The 20,575-nt window shown below is 46.3% G+C and overlaps 1 protein-coding gene across 1 annotated transcript in view; it reads right to left on the reverse strand.

Annotated features, from left to right (window-relative positions):
* The window catches only part of LOC130295873 (uncharacterized), a 104,122-nt gene that overhangs the window by 79,942 nt on the left and 3,605 nt on the right, over positions 1-20,575 (reverse strand). The window lies entirely within an intron of this gene.

Here is a 20,575-nt window from a genome sequence, read left to right on the forward strand (position 1 = left end):
TGTGCAGAGGAAATGTTGCCCAGTTGCCCATAGCAACCAATCAGCTTGCTTATTTTATTTTTAACAAGGCCTCTGCAAAATTAATTTGAATCTGACAATGAAAATTAATCTGATTGGTTGCTATTGGCAACTGGTCAACTTATCCTTTGCACAGATTTTGATAAATCTCCCCAAAAATCTCTAAAGGATGAAAGATGATACTCTTCCTGTACATAGGTTTTGATAAATATCCCATGTGTCTAGAAGTTCAGCACTGAGGCCATTGAAATGATTGTGTTAGTTACATGAATCTGGTGTTAATAGTGAGAAATGTATAGAAAAACATGTAGTGTCCTACCTGTGCCGTCCATCAGATGAATGTTGCTGCATCCTAGGAGTTTGTTACAAGGGAATAGAAAACAGAGCTATTTGTTTCCAAAAACAGCACCATACCTGTCCTCATGTTGTATGTAATATTACAAGTTTTCTCCATTCCCTTTTGAAGAATTGAGCAGCGATATCACACACAACATTAGGACAGAGGTGGTGCAGTTTTCAGAAGAAATCAGCTCTGATTTTCTCATCCTGGATTACCCCTTTCTACTTCTCTTTGCTGAATGTTTTCTTTATCCTGTCCTAGGCATTTTGAAGGCATGCTAGGAACCAATCTTCTTGGTTTGTTGGTTGTATTCGGCTGCTCCTGGCCATCCTCCCTCTGATCCTTGAAATGTCTTGTCTTCTTTGTTGCCTGATTATAAGAAAGGCAAAGATATAGCTAATCTCTTGTGAGGTCACATGTGTGATGTCACCAACCTTGTCTCACAGTTCTATAAGCGAGGGAAGAAATGTAAAAAACACACACACATATAATATATATATATAGATAGATACTTGTCTCTATTGCTATGGAAAAGGGTAATTTTTGAATTTTTCTGCCATTTTCTTCTACATAGCAGTTCTATTCTGCATGCTTTAATATATATATATCTATCTATATATATGTGTGTATGTGTGTACGTTCCGGCATCACGTCCAAACGGCTAAAGATATTAACATGAAACTTGGTACACATGTTACTTATATGTCAACAACAAACATAGGATAGGTGATTTAACCCTTACTCACCCCCATTTGCCAGGGGCGGGGTTTATGTTTAAAGTCCCATACAAGTCAATGGGAAATGTATGTTCCCACATAACTTCAAGAGATATTTCAATACCTGGTACACATATTTCTGGTTGGGATAGGAGGTCGGGATATGAGGACTGGAAAGGAGGATGGGATAGAAGGTCGGGATAGGAGGACGGGATAGGAGGACCAGGATAAGAGGTCGGGATAGGAGGTCGATATAGGAGGACGGGATATGAGGACGGGATATGAGGATGGGATATGAGAACGTGATAGGAGGAAGGGATAGGGGACTGGATAGGAGGTCGGGATAGGAGGTCGAGATAGGAGGACGGGATAGGAGGTCAAGATAGGAGGTCGAGATAGGAGGTCGAGATAAGAGGTCAAGATAGGAGGTCAAGATATGATGACGAGATAGGAGGTCGGGATAGGAGGTTGGGATATGAGGATGGGATATGGGGTTGGGATATGACAAAAATATATGAGGAGGGGATATGAAATCAAAAGCTTCCTCCTTTGTTTATTTTCCTCCCCAACAAGGATTAGAAAGGAAAAACCGGGCAATGCCGGGTATTCAGCTAGTATATATATATAAAACTCAATGGGGGAGATTTAACAAAACTTGTGCAGAGCAAGAGTGGTGCAGTTGCCCTTGGCAACCAATCAGATTGCTTCTTTCATTTTACAGAGGCCTTTTAAAAAAAGGAAAGAAGCAAGCTGATTGGTTGCTATGGGCAACTGGGCAACTTTTCCTGTGGACAGGTTTTGATAAATCTCCCCCAATGTGAGTGTGTGTATGTATGTGTGTATGTTCCAGCATCACGTCCAAACGGCAAAAGATATTAACATGAAACTTGGCACACACGTTACTTATATGTCAACAACAAAGATAGGATAGGTGATTTAACCCTTACTCAACCCCATTTGCCAGGGTTAGGGTTTTTGTTTAAAGTCCCATACAAGTCTATGGAAAATACTGTATAACTTTTGAAATGGCTGGAGATATTTCGATAATACCCTTAACTACCCCCATTTGTGAGGGTCAGGGTTTTTGTTTAACCCCTTCACAACGAGTGACGTACATGTACGGCGCCACGAAGTGTCACTTGGCGCGCGGCGACGTACATGTACGCCGCGGGGTTCCGGGAGCGCCACGTCACCGATAGCGGTGATCGGGCCGGGATGACTGCTGTTATCTAACAGCAGGCATCCCAGCACATCGCCGAGGGGGGTACTGAGACCCCCCCATGACCGCGATGGGCACAAATAGCAGGTCAATTCAGACCTGCAATCTGTGCGATTCCGGGTCATACGGGTCACTGGTGACCAGGAAAATAAGATGGATCGGGGGTGTCCGAGACACTCTTGATCCCCCTGAAGGGATAGGAGTTTGGTGGCAGGGGTGCCACCCCTCCTATCCCTGCTATTGGTCGGCCGAGCAACCGACCAATAGCAGACCGGGGGAGGGGGGGTTAAAGTTTGGTTTCCCCGCTTTGCCCACCTATCGGTGTCCGGGCAAAATGGGGGAACTGTCCAGGGACCGGCGCCGAAGGTCCCTTACCTGGATCCCGGAACCCGGAGCGCGATCCTCCATGCGGGGATCCCCCATGTGCGGCGGCGGCAACAATTCATCCGGGTCCTGCCAGGTGAGTTGTTGCCTAGCAACATCCGGAGGACCACAGTTTACAGAGGGGTTCAGGTTGTAGATCACTATGCAGTGGTCTCAAACTGTAGACCTCCAGATGTTGCAAAACTACAACTCTCAGCATGCCCAGAAAGCAGTTTGCTGTCTGTGCATGCTGCGAGTTGTAGTTTTGCAACATCTGGAGGGCCACAGTTTACAGACCACTGGACAGTGATTTACAACCTGAACCCCTCTAAATCTTGCAAAACTACAACTCCCAGCATTCAGGAACAGCATAAGGCTGTCTTGGCATGCTGGGAGTTGTACTTGCGTGCCACCTGCCGTTGCATAACTACATCTCCCAGCATGCCCATCCGCAATCAGTACATGCTGGGAGTTGTAGTTTTGCAACAGCTGGAGGCACACTGGTTGGAAAATACTGAGTTAGGTCATAGAACCTAATTCAAGGTTTTTCAACCAGTGTGCCCCCAGCTGTTGCAAAACTACAACTCCCAGCATGCATGGTCTGTCAGTGTATGCTGGGAGTTGTAGTTTTGACCCCCCTCCCATGTGAATGTACAGGCCACATTCACACTGGAGGCAGATTACAGTGAGTAACCCGCTTCAAGTTTGAGCTGCAGAAAATTTTCCGCCGCAGCTCAAACTCCTAGCGGGAGACTCAGTGTAATCTGCCTCCAGTGTGAATGCAACCTAAAAACACTACACTACACCAACATAAAATAAAGAGTAAAACACTACATATACACACATACACTACCCCCCCTACCACCCCCCTTCCCCAATAAAAATGAAAAACTTATTGTACGGCAGTGTTTCTAAGATGGAGCCTCCAGCTGTTGCAAAATGAAAACTCCCAGCATTTCTGGCCAGCAATTGACTGTCCAAGCATGCTGGGAGTTTTACAACAGCTGGAGGAACCCTGTTTAGGAATCACTGGCATAAAATACCCCTATGTCCCTAATTCAGGCCTCAAATGCGCATGGCACTCTTATTTTGAAGCCCTGTTGTATTTCAAGGCAACAGTATAGGGTCACATATGGGGTATCACTGTACTCGGGAGAAACTGCCTAACAAATTTTGGGGGGCTTTTTCTCCTTTTACCCCTTATGAAAAGGAACAGTTGGGGTCTACACCAGCATGTTAGTGTAAAAAAATAAACATTTTTACACTAACATGCTGGTGTTGCCCTATACTTTTCATTTTCACAAGAGGTAAAAGGGAAAAACACCCCCCAAAATTTGTAACGCAATTTTTCCCGAGTACGGAGATACCCCTTATGTGGGCGCAAAGTGCTCTGGGACACACAACAAGGCCCAGAAGGGAGAGTGCGCCATGTACATTTGAGGTGATTTGCACAGGGGTGGCTGATTGTTACAGCGGTTCTGACAAAACACACCCACATGTGACCCCATTTTGGAAACTACACCCCTCACAGATTTTCCTTACAAGCAGAGAGCTTCAAAGTTAGAAAAATGCGAAATTTAAATTTTTTTCATCAAATTTGGGGATTTTTCACCAAGAAAGGTTGCAAGTTACCACAAAAATTTACCACTATGCTAAAGTAGAATATGTCACGAAAAAACAATCTCAGAATCAGAATGATAAGTAAAAGCATTCCAGAGTTATTAATGTTTAAAGTGACAGTGGTCAGATTTGCAAAAAAGGGCTTCGTCCTAGAGGTGAAAATGGGCTGCATTAAAGTCCCATGCAAATCATTGGGAAATGTATGTTCCCACATAACTTCCGTACAGCTGAAGATATTTCAATAATACCTGGTACACATATTACTTGTATGTCAAATAAAAAGATATGATAGTTAAATTAACCCTTACATACACCCTTATATAAAAGATGGGTTTTTGTTTCAAGTCCCATGCAAGTATATGGGACTTCCAGTACCTTACTCCACAAGCTCCGTTCTGCATCTCCTGGTGAATGTGTCAATCTGGCTTGCAAGCCACACCCCATCTCACATAGACAAGCCCACATTTTAAGCCCCACTCCTTATATTATCTACCCTTATTGTGCATCGGTCTGGCTTGCAAATCACGCCCGGTCCCACAAAGCCACGTCCCCTTCTATTTTGAGCTTACAATATCTTCATCACAAATCAGTCTCATCTGAGGACAGGATAGGAGGATGGGACATAAGGAAGGGATATGAGGTCGGGATATGAGGACAGGATATGAGGATGGGCTATAAGGATGGTATATGAGGTCGGGATATAAAGACGGGATGTGGGGATAGGATATGAGGATGGGATATAAGGTCGGGATATGAGGATGGGATATGAGGTCAAGATAGGAGGTGGGAATATGAGGACAGGATATAAGGATGGGATATGAGGTTGAGATATGAGGACAGAATATGAGAATGGAATATGAGGACGGGATAGGAGGTCGAGATATGAGGACAGGATTTGAGGATGGGATATGAGGATAGCATATAAGGTCGGGATATGAGGACAGGATATGAAGTCAGGATATGAGGACGGGATACGAGGTTGGGACATAAGGACGGGATATGAGGTCAGCATATGAGGATGGGATATGAGGATAGCATATGAGGACAGGATATGAGGATGGGACATAAGGACAGGATATGAGGTTGTGATATGAGGATGGGATATGAGGACAGAATATGAGGTCAGGATATGAGGATGGGATGTGAGGATGGGATAGGAGGATGGGATATTAGGTCTGAATAGGAGGACAGCATATGAGGATGGCATACAAGGTTGGGATATGAGAATGGGATATGAGGACAGGATAGGAGGTCGGGATAAGAGGATGGGATATAAGGTCGGGATATGAAGTAGGGATATGAGGACAAAATGTGAGGACGGGATGTGAGGTCGCGAGATGAGGACAGGATATTAGGTCGTGATAAGAGGATGGATATGAGGACAGGATATGAGGTCGGGATATGAGGAAGGGATATGAGGATTGGATTGGAGGTCAAGATAGGAGGTCGGGATAGGAGGTCGAGATAGAAGGATGGGATATCGGGACGGGATATGAGGACGGGATAGGAGGACGGAATAGGAGGTCGGGATAAGAGGTCGGAATAGGAGGACGGGATAGGACGACGGGATAGGAGGCTGAGATATGATGACGGGATAGGAGATTGGGATATGAGGACGGGATATGGGGTTGGGATATGACAACAATATATGAGGACGGGATATGAAGTCAAAAGCTTCCTCCTTTGTTTATTTTCCTCCCCAACAAGGATTAGGAAGGAAAAACTGGGCAATTCTGGGTATTCATCTATTATATATATATAAAACTCAATGAGGGAGATTTATCAAAATTTGTGCAGAGCAAGAGTGGTGCAGTTGCCCATGGCAACCAATCAGATTGCTTCTTTCATTTTACAGAGGCCTTATTAAAAACGGAAAGAAGCAAGCTGATTGGTTGCTATGGGCAACTGAACAACTTTTCCTGTGGACAGGTTTTGATAAATCTCCCCCAATCTGTGTGTGTATGTATGTGTGTGTATGTTCCAGTATCACGTTTAAACGGCAAAAGATATAAACATGAAACTTGGCACACACGTTACTTATATGTCAACAACAAAGATATGATAGGTGATTTAACCCTTACTCAACCCCATTTGCCAGGGTCAGGGTTTTGTTTAACCCCTTCATGACCCAGCCCATTTTTACCTTCATGACCTGGGCATTTTTTGAAAATCTGACCACTGTCACTTTAAACATTAATAACTTTGGAATGCTTTTACTTATCATTCTGATTCCGAGATTGTTTTTTCGTGACATATTCTACTTTATGTTATTGGTAAAATTTCACTGATATTTGTATCCTTTCTTGGTAAAAAAAAATCTAAAAATTTCATGAAAATTTAGAAAATTTAGCATTTTTCTAACTTTGAAAGTCTCTGCTTGAAAGGAAAATGGATATTCCAAATAAATTACATATTGATTCACATATACAATATGTCTACTTTGTGTTTGCATAAAAAAATTGACAAGTTTTTACTTTTGGAAGACACCAGAGGGCTTCAAAGTTCCGCAGCAATTTTCCAATTTTTCTCAAGATTTTCAAAATCGTAATTTTTCAGGGCCCAGTTCAGGTTGGAAGTGGATTTTAAGGGTCTTCATATTAGAAATACCCCATAAATGACCCCATTATAAAAACTGCACCCCCAAAGTATTCAAAATGACATTCAGTAAGTGTTTTAACCCTTTAGGTGTTTCACAGGAATAGCAGCAAAGTGAAGGAGAAAATTCTAAATCTTCATTTTTTACACTCGCATTTTCTTGTAGACCCAATTTTTGAATTTTTACAAGGGGTAAAAGGAGAGAAATCACCCTAAAATTTGTAACCCAATTTCTCTCGAGTAAGGAAATACCTCATATGTGTATGTAAAGTGTTCGGCGGGCGCAGTAGAGGGCTCAGAAGGGAAGGAGCGACAGTGGGATTTTGGAGAGTGAGTTTTTCTGAAAGGGTTTTTGGGGGGCATGTCCCATTTAGGAAGCCCCTATGGTGCCAGAACAGTGGACCCCCCCCACATGTGACCCCATTTTGGAAACTTTACCCCTCATGGAATTTAATAAGGGGTGCAGTGAGCATTTACACCCCACTGGCGTTTGACAGATATTTGAAACAGTGGACTGTGCAAATCAAAAATTTAATTTTTCATTTTCACAGACCACTCTTCCAAAAATCTGTCATACACCAGTGGGGTGTAAATGCTCACTGCACCCCTTATTAAATTCCGTGAGGGGTGTAGTTTCCAAAATGGGGTCACATATGGATATTTATTGTTTTGCGTTTGTCAGAACTGCTGTAACAATCAGCCACCCCTGTGCAAATCGCCTCAAATGTACATGGCGCACTCTCCCTTCTGGGCCTTGTTGTGCGCCCCCAGAGCACTTTGCGCCCACATATGGGGTATCTCCGTAGTCGGGAGAAATTGCGTTACAAATTTTGGGGGTCTTTTTTCCCTTTTACCTCTTGTGAAAATGAAAAGTATAGGGCAACACCAGCATGTCAGTGTAAAAAATTTATTTTTTTACACTAACATGCTGGTGTAGACCCCAACGTCACCTTTTCATCAGGGGTTAAAGAAGAAAAAGCCCCCCAAAATTTGTAAGGCAATTTCTCCCGAGTACGGCGATACCCCATATGTGTCCCAAAACTGTTGCCCTGAAATACGACAGGGCTCCAAAGTGAGAGAGCGCCATGCGCATTTGAGGCCTGAATTAGGGATTTGCATAGGGGTATTCTATGCCAATGATTCCCAAACAGGGTGCCTCCAGCTGTTGCAAAACTCCCAGCATGCCTGGACAGTCAATGGCTGTCCGGCAATACTGGGAGTTATTATTTTGCAACAGCTGGAGGCTCCGTTTTGGAAACAGTAGCGTACCAGACGTTTTTCATTTTTTGGGGGGAGGGGGGCTGTGTAGGGGTATGTGTATATGTAGTGTTTTTTACTTTTTATTTTAGGTTAGTGTTAGTGTAGTGTAGTGTTTTTAGGGTACAGTCACATGGGCAGAGGTTCACAGCAAGTTTGCCGCTGGAAGTTTGAGCTGCAGCGCAAAATTTGCGCCATCTCAAACTTGCAGCACTCACTGTAAACCTCCGCCCATGTGAGTGTACCCTGTACATTCACATTGGGGGGGGGGGGGGGGGGGTCAAACATCCAGCTGTTGCAAACTCCGAGCATGCCCTTTGGCTGTCCGTGCATGCTGGGAGTTGTAGTTTTGCAACAGCTGGAGGAACGCTGGTTTGGAAACACTAAGTTAAGTAATAAACTTTCAAGTGTTTTGCAACCAAACTTAGTGTTTCCAAATCAGTGTGCCTTCAGCTGTTGCAAAACTACAACTCCCAGCATGCATGGTCTGTCAGTGCATGCTGGAAGTTATAGTTTTGCAACAATTGCAACAGCTGGAGGCACTGAGGTAGGAAACGGACAATGTTTCCCAACTAGTGTGCCTCCAGTTGTTGCAAAACTACAACTCCCAGCATGCCCAGACTGCCCAGACTGCCCAGGCATGCTGGAAGTTGTAGTTCGGCAATATCTGAAGGATCAGATGTTGCCGAACTACAACTTCCAGCATGCTTGGGCAGTCTGGGCATGCTGGGAGTTGTAGTTTTGCAACATCTGGAGGTCCACAGTTTGGAGACCACTGTATAATGGTCTCCAATCTGTGCTCTTCCAGATGTTAGAGAACTACAACTCCCAGCATGCCTGGACAGACTGAGCATGCTGAGATTTGTAGTTTTGCAACATCTGGAAGAGCACAGATTGGAGACCATTATACAGTGGTCTCCAAACTGTGGACCTCCAGATGTTGCAAAACTACAACTCCCAGCATGCCCAGAAAGCCAAAGGCTGTCTGGGCATGCTGGGAGTTGCAGTTTTGAAACTCTCAGAGGCAGCAGTGAGATCGCTTTACGGCGATCTCACTGCTGCCAATGAAGATGCCGCCCTGATGCCGGAAACTCACCTCCGGGACGCAGCGCAGCCAGGACCGCATGGAGGACGCCGGGACCGCTCGGGACACCGCTCGGACGGGTAAGTGACGCCGGGGGACGGGTCAGGGACACTAAGCAGAGCGGTGTGTGTCCCGATCCCCGTGATCGGGACTCACACACCGCGCTGCTAAGTATTTTCATAGCGAAACGCTTCTATCAGCTAGTCAGATTTGACCAGCTGATAGCAGCGATCGCTGGGGGGGGGGTGGGGGATGAAACCCCCCGTGGTCGCACGGTAAGATGGCTGGCTATCAGTGATAGCCACCATCTTTCTAGGCGCTGCGGGGTGCCGCGAGTAGCGGCAGTAATGTTCATGACGTACCTGTATGTCATGGGTCGGGAACACCTTGCCACCCATGACGTACAGGTATGTCATAGGTCGGGAAGGGGTTAAAGTCCCATACAAGTCTATGGAAAATATATGTTACTGCATAACTTTCCAAAATGGCTTGAGATATTTCGATAATACTTGGTCACGTGTTACTTTTATGACCACTTAAACTATAGGATAGTTAATTTATCCCTTAACTACCCCCATTTGTCAGGGTCGGGGTTTTTGTTTAAAGTCCCATGCAAATCATTGGGAAATGTATGTTCCGACATAACTTCCGTACAGCTGGAGATATTTAAATAATACCTGCTACACATATTACTTATATGTCAAATGAAAAGATATGATAGTTAAATTAACCCTTACATACACCCTTTTTTTTAAATAAAAGATGGGTTTTTGTTTTAAGACCCATTCAAGTATATGGGACTCCCAGTACCTTACTCCACAAGCTCCGTTCTGCATCTCCTGGTGAATGTGTCAATCTGGCTTGCAAGCCATACCCCATCTCACATAGACAAGCCCACATTTTAAGCCCCACTCCTTATATTATCTACCCTTTTATGTGCATCGGTCTGGCTTGCAAATCATGCCCAGTCCCACAAAGCCATGTCCCCTTCTATTTTCAGCTTACAATATCTTCATCACAAATCAGTCCCATCTGAGGATAGGATATGAGGATGGGATATAAGGTCGGGATATGAGGATGGGATATGAGGTCAAGATAGGAGGTGGGAATATGAGGACAGGATATAAGGATGGGATATGAGGTTGAGATATGAGGACAGAATATGAGAATGAAATATGAGGACGGGATAGGAGGATGGGACATAAGGACGGGATATGAGGTTGTGATATGAGGATGGGATATGAGGACTGGATTGGAGGACGGGATATTAGGTCTGAATAGGAGGACAGCATATGAGGATGGCCTATGAGGTCGGGATATGAGAATAGGATATGAGGACAGGATATGAGGTCGGGATATGAGGACAGGATAAGAGGAGGGGATATAAGGTCGGGATATGAGGTAGGGATATGAGGACAAGATGTGAGGACGGGATGTGAGGTCGGGATATGAGGACAGGATATTAGGTCGTGATAAGAGGATGGATATGAGGACAGAATATGAGGTTGGGATACACTAATACTGTTCTCACTTTGCCAAGTTATCAGACAACCTGGCCCCAAAATGATGGATTATAAAAGGATAGCAGCATAAGGGAAAAATACACATTTTGAACCCAAAAACTAGGAATCGACCGATATCGTTTTTTTAGGGCCGATACCGATAATCGGTGGAGGTTAGGGCCGATACCAGAATATCGGTATAAGTTATTGGCTATTTATCCCCCCTCGACACCGCTGCAGGTCATTGATTTAAAGCGGGCGCTTTAAATCAATGCACTGCAGTGGCTTTTGCGGTGCCATAGGCCGCCGCCACCCGCTTCTCTCCCCCTACCTGTCAGGGTGGTCCGGGCCATCTATCCTTCCTGTAGTGTCCGGTGTGATGTGTTTTTTTGCGCCCCCGTAGATCCATGCGTCCGCTCCTCCCCCAGCTCTCCAAACATTTCCGAAGCTAGAACTGGGGGAGGGCAGAGCAAGGGGAGGGAGGAGGTTTACGCCCCCTCCCTCATCTCCCCTCACTGAGCTCGGCTGGACGCAGATCTCTACGGCACGCCCCCTCCCTGAGTACATAGATCTCCACGGCAGGTCCCCTCCCTCATCTCCCCTCCCTGAGGACGTAAATCTCCACGGCAGGTCCCCTCCCTCATCTCCCCGAGCTGAGGACGTAGAGCAGTGCTCACAATGTGCTCTATGTGTAAAGGGGGACATGCTGCACGGGCTAAAGGGGGACATACTGCACGGGCTAAAGGGGGATATACTGCATGGGCTAAAGGGGACATACTGTATGGGCTAAAGGGGACATACTGTATGGGCTAAAGGGGGACATACTGCATGGGCTAAAGGGGACATACTGCATGGGCTAAAGGGGACATACTGCATGGGCTAAAGGGGACATACTGTATGGGCTAAAGGGGGACATACTGTTCAGGATAAATGTTCCCCTTTAGCCCGTGCAGTATGTCCCCTTTTAGCCCATACAGTATGTCCCCCTTTAGCCCATACTGTATGTCCCCCTTTAGCCCGTACAGTATGTCCCCCTTTAGCCCATACAGTATGTCCCCTTTTAGCCCATACAGTATGTCCCCCTTTAGCCCGTACAGTATGTCCCCCTTTAGCCCATACAGTATGTCCCCCTTTAGCCCGTACAGTATGTCCCCCTTTAGCCCGTGCAGTATGTCCCCCTTTAGCCCATACAGTATGTCCCCCTTTAGCCCATACAGTATGTCCCCCTTTACACATAGAGCTCATTGAGAGCACTGCTCTATGTCCTCAGCTCGGGGAGATGAGGGAGGGGACCTGCCGTGGAGATTTACGTCCTCAGGGAGGGAAGATGAGGGAGGGGACCTGCCGTGGAGATCTATGTCCTCAGGGAGGGGGCGTGCCGTAGAGATCTGCGCCCAGCCGAGCTCAGGGAGTTGAGGGAGGGGGCGTGAACCTCCTCCCTCCCCTTGCTCTGCCCTCCCCCAGTTCTAGCTTCGGAAATGTTCGGAGAGCTGGGGGAGGAGCGGACGCATCGATCTACGGGGGCGCAAAAAACCACCTCACACTGGCGGCATTCCGGGTGGAGGGTGAACCGGTCCGGGCTGTCCTTCTCCGGCGGTCATCTTCTCCACTTCGGGCAGGCTCTGGCCTAGTACGCTGCATAGACGCCGCTGCGCAGTGACGCCCGTGCGCAGCGACGCACCTGACTTCACGGCGTAGCGGCGTCTATGCAGCTACTAGGCCGGAGCCTGCCCGGAGTGGAGAAAATGACCGCCGGAGAAGAAGGACAGCCCGGACCGGTTCACCCTTCACCCGGAACGCCCCCGGACACTACAGGAACGATGGATGGCCCGGACCACCACCATTACAGGTAAGTTGAATTTTTTTAATTGACTCGGAGGGTGGGGGAGGGGCCCGACCGGTATAGCGGTATGGGCTAAAATCCATACCGGTATACCGCCCAGCATCACGGTGGGGGTGAGACGTGGTGCGGTGGGTCGGGGGGTGGTCGCGGTGCGGTGGGTCGGGGGGGCATTCGCTGTGCGGCGGGTCGGGGGGGGGGTGGTGGTCGCGGTGCGGTTGGGGCGGCGCGGGGGCGGGGCATTATCGGCTTATCGGCAAGGTATCGGCAAAATCGTGATTATCGGCCGATAATATCGGCCATACCGATAATCGGTCGATCCCTACCAAAAACCCATTCAAAATACAGGCCTACGTCCTCCCCTTCAACCTGCCTGTCCATCTCCAAATATACCCTTTTTAATAATAATAATACGCTCGTCCTTTGCATTGAAAAAAAGCAAACAGTAAAGTTGCCACATGCAGCCATCCTTTCATCCATTTGTCCTTCTCCACCTATTTTCCCAAACCATGCACTCATACTGTTCTCATTTTGCCAAGTTATCGGACAACCTGGCCCCAAAATTATGGACTATCAAAGGATAGCAGCATAAGGGAAAAATACACATTTTGAACCCAAAAACCCATTTGAGTTTTTAAGTTCAAAATACAGGCCTACCTCCTCCCCTACAGCCTGCCTGTCCATCTCCAAAAATAGCCTTTTAACAATTATATGCTCCTCTTTAGCTTTGAAAAAAAGCAAACAGTAAAGTTGCCATATGCTGCTATCCTTTCATCCATTTGTCCTTTTACACCTATTTTCCCAAACCATCATATACTCATACTGTTATCTTGTCGCCAAGTTATCGTACTACCTGGCCCAAAAATGATGGATTATAAGAGGGTAGCAGCATAAGGGAAAATTACACATTTTCAAACCGAAAAACCCATGAGGGTTTTCAGGTTCATAATGCAGGTCAGTAAAGTTGCCATATGCTGCCATCCTTTCATTTATTTGTCGGCACTGGTTTAACCAGTTGAAGACGTAGGGTGTACAGGTACGCTCCCATTCCTGGAAATGTCCACTAACCCCACAATGAGTAAAGCGGTGAATGCGTTCCATTCATTACAGGAAAAATTGTGTCTATATTCCCGCAAGATTGTCAACGCGACCTGGCTGATTACCATGGCAACAGAAAGCCATTGAATAGCTTCCTATCTTCTCAGTATGGAAGCCTGTAAGGTCCAGTCCTAGCCTGAATTGTACAGGTGAACTGTCATAGCAGTTATACTATACTGCAGTTAAGTTGTACTGCAGTATAGTTTAACCCCTTAAGGACTGAGCCCTTTTTCACCTTAAGGACTCGGCCATTTTTTGCAAATCTGACCACTGTCACTTTAAACATTAATAACTATGGAATGCTTTTAGTTATCATTCTGATTCCGAGATTATTTTTTCGTGACATATTCTACTTTAACGTAGTGGTAAAATTTTTTGGTAACTTGCATCCTTTCTTGGTGAAAAATCCCAAAATTTCATGAAAAATTTGAAAATTTTGCATTTTTCTAACTTTGAAGCTCTCTGCTTGTAAGGAAAATGGATATTCCAAATAATTTTTTTTTTATTCACATATACAATATGTCTACTTTATATTTGCATCATAAAATTGATGAGTTTTTACTTTTGGAAGACACCAGAGGGCTTCAAAGTTCAGCAGCAATTTTCAAATTTTTCACAAAATTTTGAAACTCGCTTTTTTTCAGGGACCAGTTCAGGTTTGAAGTGGATTTGAAGGGTCTTCATATTAGAAATACCCCATAAATGACCCCATTATAAAAACTGCACCCCCCAAAGTATTCAAAATGACATTCAGTCAGCGTTTTAACCCATTACGGGTTTCACAGGAATAGCAGCAAAGTGAAGGAGAAAATTCACAATCTTCATTTTTTACACTCGCATGTTCTTGTAGACCCAATTTTTGAATTTTTGCAAGGGGTAAAAAGGAGAACATTTTTACTTGTATTTGAAACCCAATTTCTCTCGAGTAAGTACATACCTCATATGTCTATGTAAAGTGTTCGGCGGGCGCAGTAGAGGGCTCAGAAGGGAAGGAGCGTCAAATGGTTTTTGGGGGGCATGTCACATTTAGGAAGCCCCTATGGTGCCAGAACAGCAAAAACCCCCACATGGCATACCATTTTGGAAACTAGACCCCTCGGGGAACGTAACAATGTGAACCTTAATACCCCACAGGTGATTCACGACTTTTGCATATGTAAAAAAAAAAAAAAAAATTTTTTTACCTAAAATGCTTGGTTTCCCTAAAGTTTTACATTTTTAAAAAGGGTAATAGCAGAAAATACCCCCCAAAATTTGAAGCCCAATTTCTCCCGATTCAGAAAACACCCCATATGGGGGTGAAAAGTGCTCTGCTGGCGCACTACAGGTCTCAGAAGAGAAGGAGTCACATTTGGCTTTTTGAAAGCGAATTTTGCTCTGGGGGCATGCCGCATTTAGGAAGCCCCTATGGTGCCAGGACAGCAAAAAAAAAAACACATGGCATACCATTTTGGAAACTAGACCCCTCGGGGAACGTAACAAGGGGTAAAGTGAACCTTAATACCCTACAGGTGTTTCACGACTTTTGCATATGTAAAAAAAAATAAAAAAATGTACCTAAAATGCTTGGTTTCCCAAAAAATTTACATTTATACAAAGGGTTAAAGCAGAAAATACCCCCCAAAATTTGAAGCCCAATTTCTCCCGATTCAGAAAACACCCCATATGGGGGTGAAAAGTGCTCTGCTGGCGCACTACAGGTCTCAGAAGAGAAGGAGTCACATTTGGCTTTTTGAAAGCAAATTTTGCTCTGGGGGCATGCCGCATTTAGGAAGCCCCTATGGTGCCAGGACCGCAAAAAAAGCCCACATGGCATACCATTTTGGAAACTAGAGCCCTCGGGGAATGTAACAAGGGGTTAAGTGAACCTTAATACCCCACAGGCGTTTCACAACTATTGCATATGTAAAAAAAATAAAAAAAATTTACCTAAAATGCTTCTTTTCCCAAAAACTTTACATTTTTTAAAAGGGTAAAAGCAGAAAATACTCCCCAAAATTTGAAGCCCAATTTCTCCCGAGTACGGCGATACCCCATATGTGACCCTTAACTGTTGCCTTGAAATACGACAGGGCTCCAAAGTGAGAGCGCCATGCGCATTTGAGGCCTAAATTAGGGATTGCATAGGGGTGGACATAGGGGTATTCTACGCCAGTGATTCCCAAACAGGGTGCCTCCAGCTGTTGCAAAACTCCCAGCATGCCTGGACAGTCAACGGCTGTCTGGCAATACTGGGAGTTGTTGTTTTGCAACAGCTGGAGGCTCCGTTTTGGAAACCGTGGCGTACCAGACGTTTTTCATTTTTATTGGGGAGGGGAGGGGGGCTGTGTAGGGGTATGTGTATATGTAGTGTTTTTTTACTTTTTATTTTATTTTTTGTGGTAGTGTAGTGTAGTGTTTTTAGGGTACAGTCGCACGGGCGGGGGTTCACAGTAGTTTCTCGCTGGCAGTTTGAGCTGTTGCAGAAAATTTGCTGCAGCTCAAACTTGCAGCCCGATACTTACTGTAAGCCTCCGCCCATGTGAGTGTACCCTGTACATTCACATTGGGGGGGACATCCAGCTGTTGCAAAACTACAACTCCCAGCATGCGCTGACAGACTGTACATGCTGAGAGTTGTAGTTTTGCAACAGCTGTAGGCACACTGGTTATGTATCACGGAATTTGTGACCTTACTCAGTGTTTCAAAACCAGTGTGCCTCCAGCTGTGGCAAAACTACAACTCCCAGCATGTACGGTGCATGGTGTAAGGTGACTGCTGGGAGTTGTAGTTTGCAACAGCAGGAGGCACACCGGTCGTGAAACACTGAGTTAGGTAAAAAAAAAAAATAAGTTTGACAACCAGTGTGCCTTCAGCTGTTGCAAAACTACAACTCTCAGCAGTCACCGACAGCCAACGGGCATGCTGGGAGTTGTAGTTATGCAACCAGCAGATGCACCACTACAACTCCCAGCATGCACTTTAGCTGTTTGTGCAAGCTGGGAGTTGTAGTTTATACAACAGCTGAAGGTACACTTTTCCATAGAAAAAATGTGCCTCCAGCTGTTGCAAAACCATAAGTCCCAGCATGCCCATAAGGGAATGCTGGGAGTTGTGGTGGTCTGCCTCCTGCTGTTGTATAACTACAGCTCCCAGCATGCCCTTTTTGCATGCTGGGAGCTGTTGCTAAGCAACAGCAGGAGGCTGTAACTCACCTCCTGCTGCTGCTTCATCACAGGATTGTCCCTCGCCGCCGCCGTCGCTCCTGGGGCCCCGATCCCAACAGGGGATCCTCCGGAAGAGGGGCGGAGCGGGTGCGGGAGTGACACCCGCAGCAGGCGCCCTGATTGGTCGGCCGGTAATCCGGCCGACGAATCAGGGCGATCGTGAGGTGGCACCAGTGCCACCTCACCCCTGCACTCTCTGGCTGTTCGGGGCCGTCAGAGACGGCCCCGAACAGCCAGTAATTCCGGGTCACCGGGTCACTGGAGACACGATTGACCCGGAATCGCCACAGATCGCTGGACTGAATTGTCCAGCGATCTGCGGCGATCGCTGACATGGGGGGGGGGGCATAATGACCCCCCTGGGCGATATGCCGGGATGCCTGCTGAACGATTTCAGCAGGCATCCGGCTACGGTCCCCAACCGGCTAGCGGTGGGGACCGAAATTCCCACGGGCGTATGGATACGCCCTGCGTCCTTAAGGACTCGGGATGCAGGGCGTATCCATACGCCCTGCGTCCTTAAGAGGTTAACAGGTAAAAAGTGTGAAAATAAAATGTTTTTCAATAAAAAGTGTAAAAAACTATATAAATGTCCCTTTTCTAATAAAGCCCTGTATTATAAAATAATAATTAAATATAGTTATTTATCCCGCACAGTTAACACTATTAAAAAAAAGAAAAACCCTACATAAAAAGACTCTCTCCTAGGACTGTATCCACCTTTTCCAGCCCACCGGAGCACCTGAAAGCTATGCTAATTTATGCAGGCTAAAGTCAGCACCTGAAAGCTGAACTAATTTATGCAGGCTAAAGTCAGCAACTGCCGAGCTGAGGAGTTTGTGACGAATGAAATCACTGTAAGTTCGCTCATCTCTACACATGATTTAATAAGGTAAAAAAACGTTCACCTACACCACTCTTGATGAATACCCCCCAGTAAATAGACCCAGAAGGGCATGACTCTGTTCATTATGTAAGAAAAGAATTACAAAACGGGCAGCGCTCATCCAAACAGTCACTAATGCCATTTATGTAGTAGAACTCACCTGGTGTATATGGAGGGACACAGTTGACACGACACCTGTTGAGCCAAGACAATGTATGTAGGCACTCCCTTCTCCAATTTCCCCAAATAGCAGGGGAGTGAAAGATATGGTAGGAAAAGAGTATGAAAAGGGGGGAGGTGTAGAATGCATTTGACTGATTTCACATTGGGACTAACCGGCAGGCATCAGCGGAAGTAAGGAGGTGGCAAAGGAGCAGCGGTGGAGGCAGCCGTGAAGATCAGTGGTAAGTGATCTTCACTGCTGCCTTCTAGGAGTTGCCAAACTACAACTTCCAGCATGCCCAGAAAGCCAAAGGATGTCTGGGCATGCTGGAAGTTGTAGTTTTGCAACATCTGGAGGGCCACAGTTTGGAGACCACCATACAGTGGTGCCCAAGCTGTAGTCCTACAGATGTTGCAAAACTACCACTCCAAGCATGCCCAGACATGCTGGGAGTTATAGTTCTGTAACATCTGGCCCTTCAGATGTTGCAGAACTACAGCTTCCAGCATGCCTGGACAGTCTCACTACTTATATATACCGGCAGGGGGTATATATTTATTAATGCGCCGGCGGGGGGTATATATTTATTAATGCGCCGGCGGGGGGTATATATTTATTAAATGCGCCGGCGGGGGGTATATATTTATTAATGCGCCGGCGGGGGGTACATATGTATAAATGTGCCGGCAAGGGAATTTATGTATAAATGTGCCGGGGGGGTATATATGTATAAATGTGCCGGCGGGGGTCATATCTTTATTAATGTGCTGCAGGGGGCATATTATAAATGCACTGGGGGGCTAGATATATAGGCTATATGTCTGCCCCCCCCCTGCAGAACTATATATATCTTGCCCCCACAGCGCTTTTAATATAGATATGGCCCCCTGCTACTCACAATGGTAATTTTTAAATCTCTCGCTGCGAGCCCTGAATGGCCCCTCGGTATCGGCCGCAGGGTTGCAGAGTGCTATCAATCCCTCAGCCCCTGTACTACAACCCCATCATGGAACAGACTCTGTTCCATGATGGGGTAGTAGTACAAACACTAATGTAGCCTCCCCAGCTGTCTGCAGACTCCCGCAGCCGGGGAATTACTACTCCGATCATGGAAATAAGTCTGTTCCATAATGGGAGTAGTAGTAGTCCCTCAGCACTGCAGGAGTCTGCTGATGTCACCTCAGAAATAACGGATTTTATAAACCAGGTGCAAACGGATAACATAAAGGCTCATCCGTTTGCCATAGACTTCAATGTTAAAAATAACGGCCGTTAATTTATCCGTTTCTTGTGACAGAAGAAAAATTAGTGCATGTGCCGTTAATTCTTCCATCACAATTAACGTCCGCTAGTCATGACGGACTATAATGGGTCATAACAGATAATCAAAAAATCCCGTAGACTTTAATGGGATTTTGTAATGGACGTTTAACATCCTTTTTTAAAGCTTTTCTAACGGATGTTTATAACAGATGAATTTTTATAGTGTGAAAGCAGCCTTAGTGTTAGCCCCAAAAACAGCTAGCGCTGACCTCCAAATATTACCCTGGTACCCATCGCCCCAGGGGTGCCGAGAAGCGACGGTACCAAAAGGGCCAGATCGTCAAACATGGCGCTCCTGGGCCTAGGCAATAACAGGCTGACATATCTTAGGCTGGGCAGGACCAATAATAATGGTCCTCGCCCACCCTGGTAATGTCAGGCTGTTGCTGCTTGGTTGGTATCTGGCTAATTAATTTATATTGGGGGGGGGGGGGGGAACTGAATTGCTAAACAATTTCATACATGTGAAGACAAGACCTACATAAAGGACTTGAAGGAGAAGGGGGCGGGGAAGGAACATAAAAGATACCAAAACTGAAGAGTGCATCAAAAATGCCAACAAATAATAATGGATTTTGGTCCACAATGAAATAAAATAAAGTACCCGCCGCGCCACCCCCCGACCCGTCGCACTGCACCCCCCACCGTGATGCTGGGCGGTATACCGGTATGGATTTTTGCCCATACCGCTATACCGGTCGGGCCCCTCCCCCACCCTCCGAGTCAATAAAAAAATTTAACTTAATGGGGGTGGTCCGGGCCATCCATCCTTCCTGTAGTGTCCGGGGGCATTCCGGGTGAAGAGTGAACCGGTCTGGGCTGTCCTTCTTCTCCGGCGGTTATCTTCTCCACTCCGGGCAGGCTCCGACCTAGTACACTGCATAGACGCCGCTACGCCGTGATGTCAGGTGCGTCGCTGTGCACGGGCGTCACTGCGCAGCGGCGTCTATGCAGCGTACTAGGCCAGAGCCTGCCAGGAGTGGAGAAGATGACCGCCGGAGAAGGACAGCCCGGACCGATTCACCCTCCACCCGGAACGCCCCCGGACACTACAGGAAGGAAGAATGGATGGCCCGGACCACCTTGACAGGTAGGGGGAGAGAAGCCGGTGGCGGCGGCGGCCTATGGCCCCGCAAAAGCCACTGCAGATCATTGATTTAATGCGCCCGCTTTAAATCAATGATCTGCAGCGGTGTCGCAGGGGGTAAATAGCCGATAACTTATACCGGAATATCGGTATAAGTTATCGGCTATGGGCCCTAACCTGCACCGATTATCGGTATCGGCCCTAAAAAAACGATATCGGTCGATCCCTAGTACCTAGCTTGAACCTCTTAAATGGTA

This window comes from Hyla sarda, chromosome 11 (assembly GCF_029499605.1).
Source record: "Hyla sarda isolate aHylSar1 chromosome 11, aHylSar1.hap1, whole genome shotgun sequence".
Classification (NCBI taxonomy): domain Eukaryota; kingdom Metazoa; phylum Chordata; class Amphibia; order Anura; family Hylidae; genus Hyla; species Hyla sarda.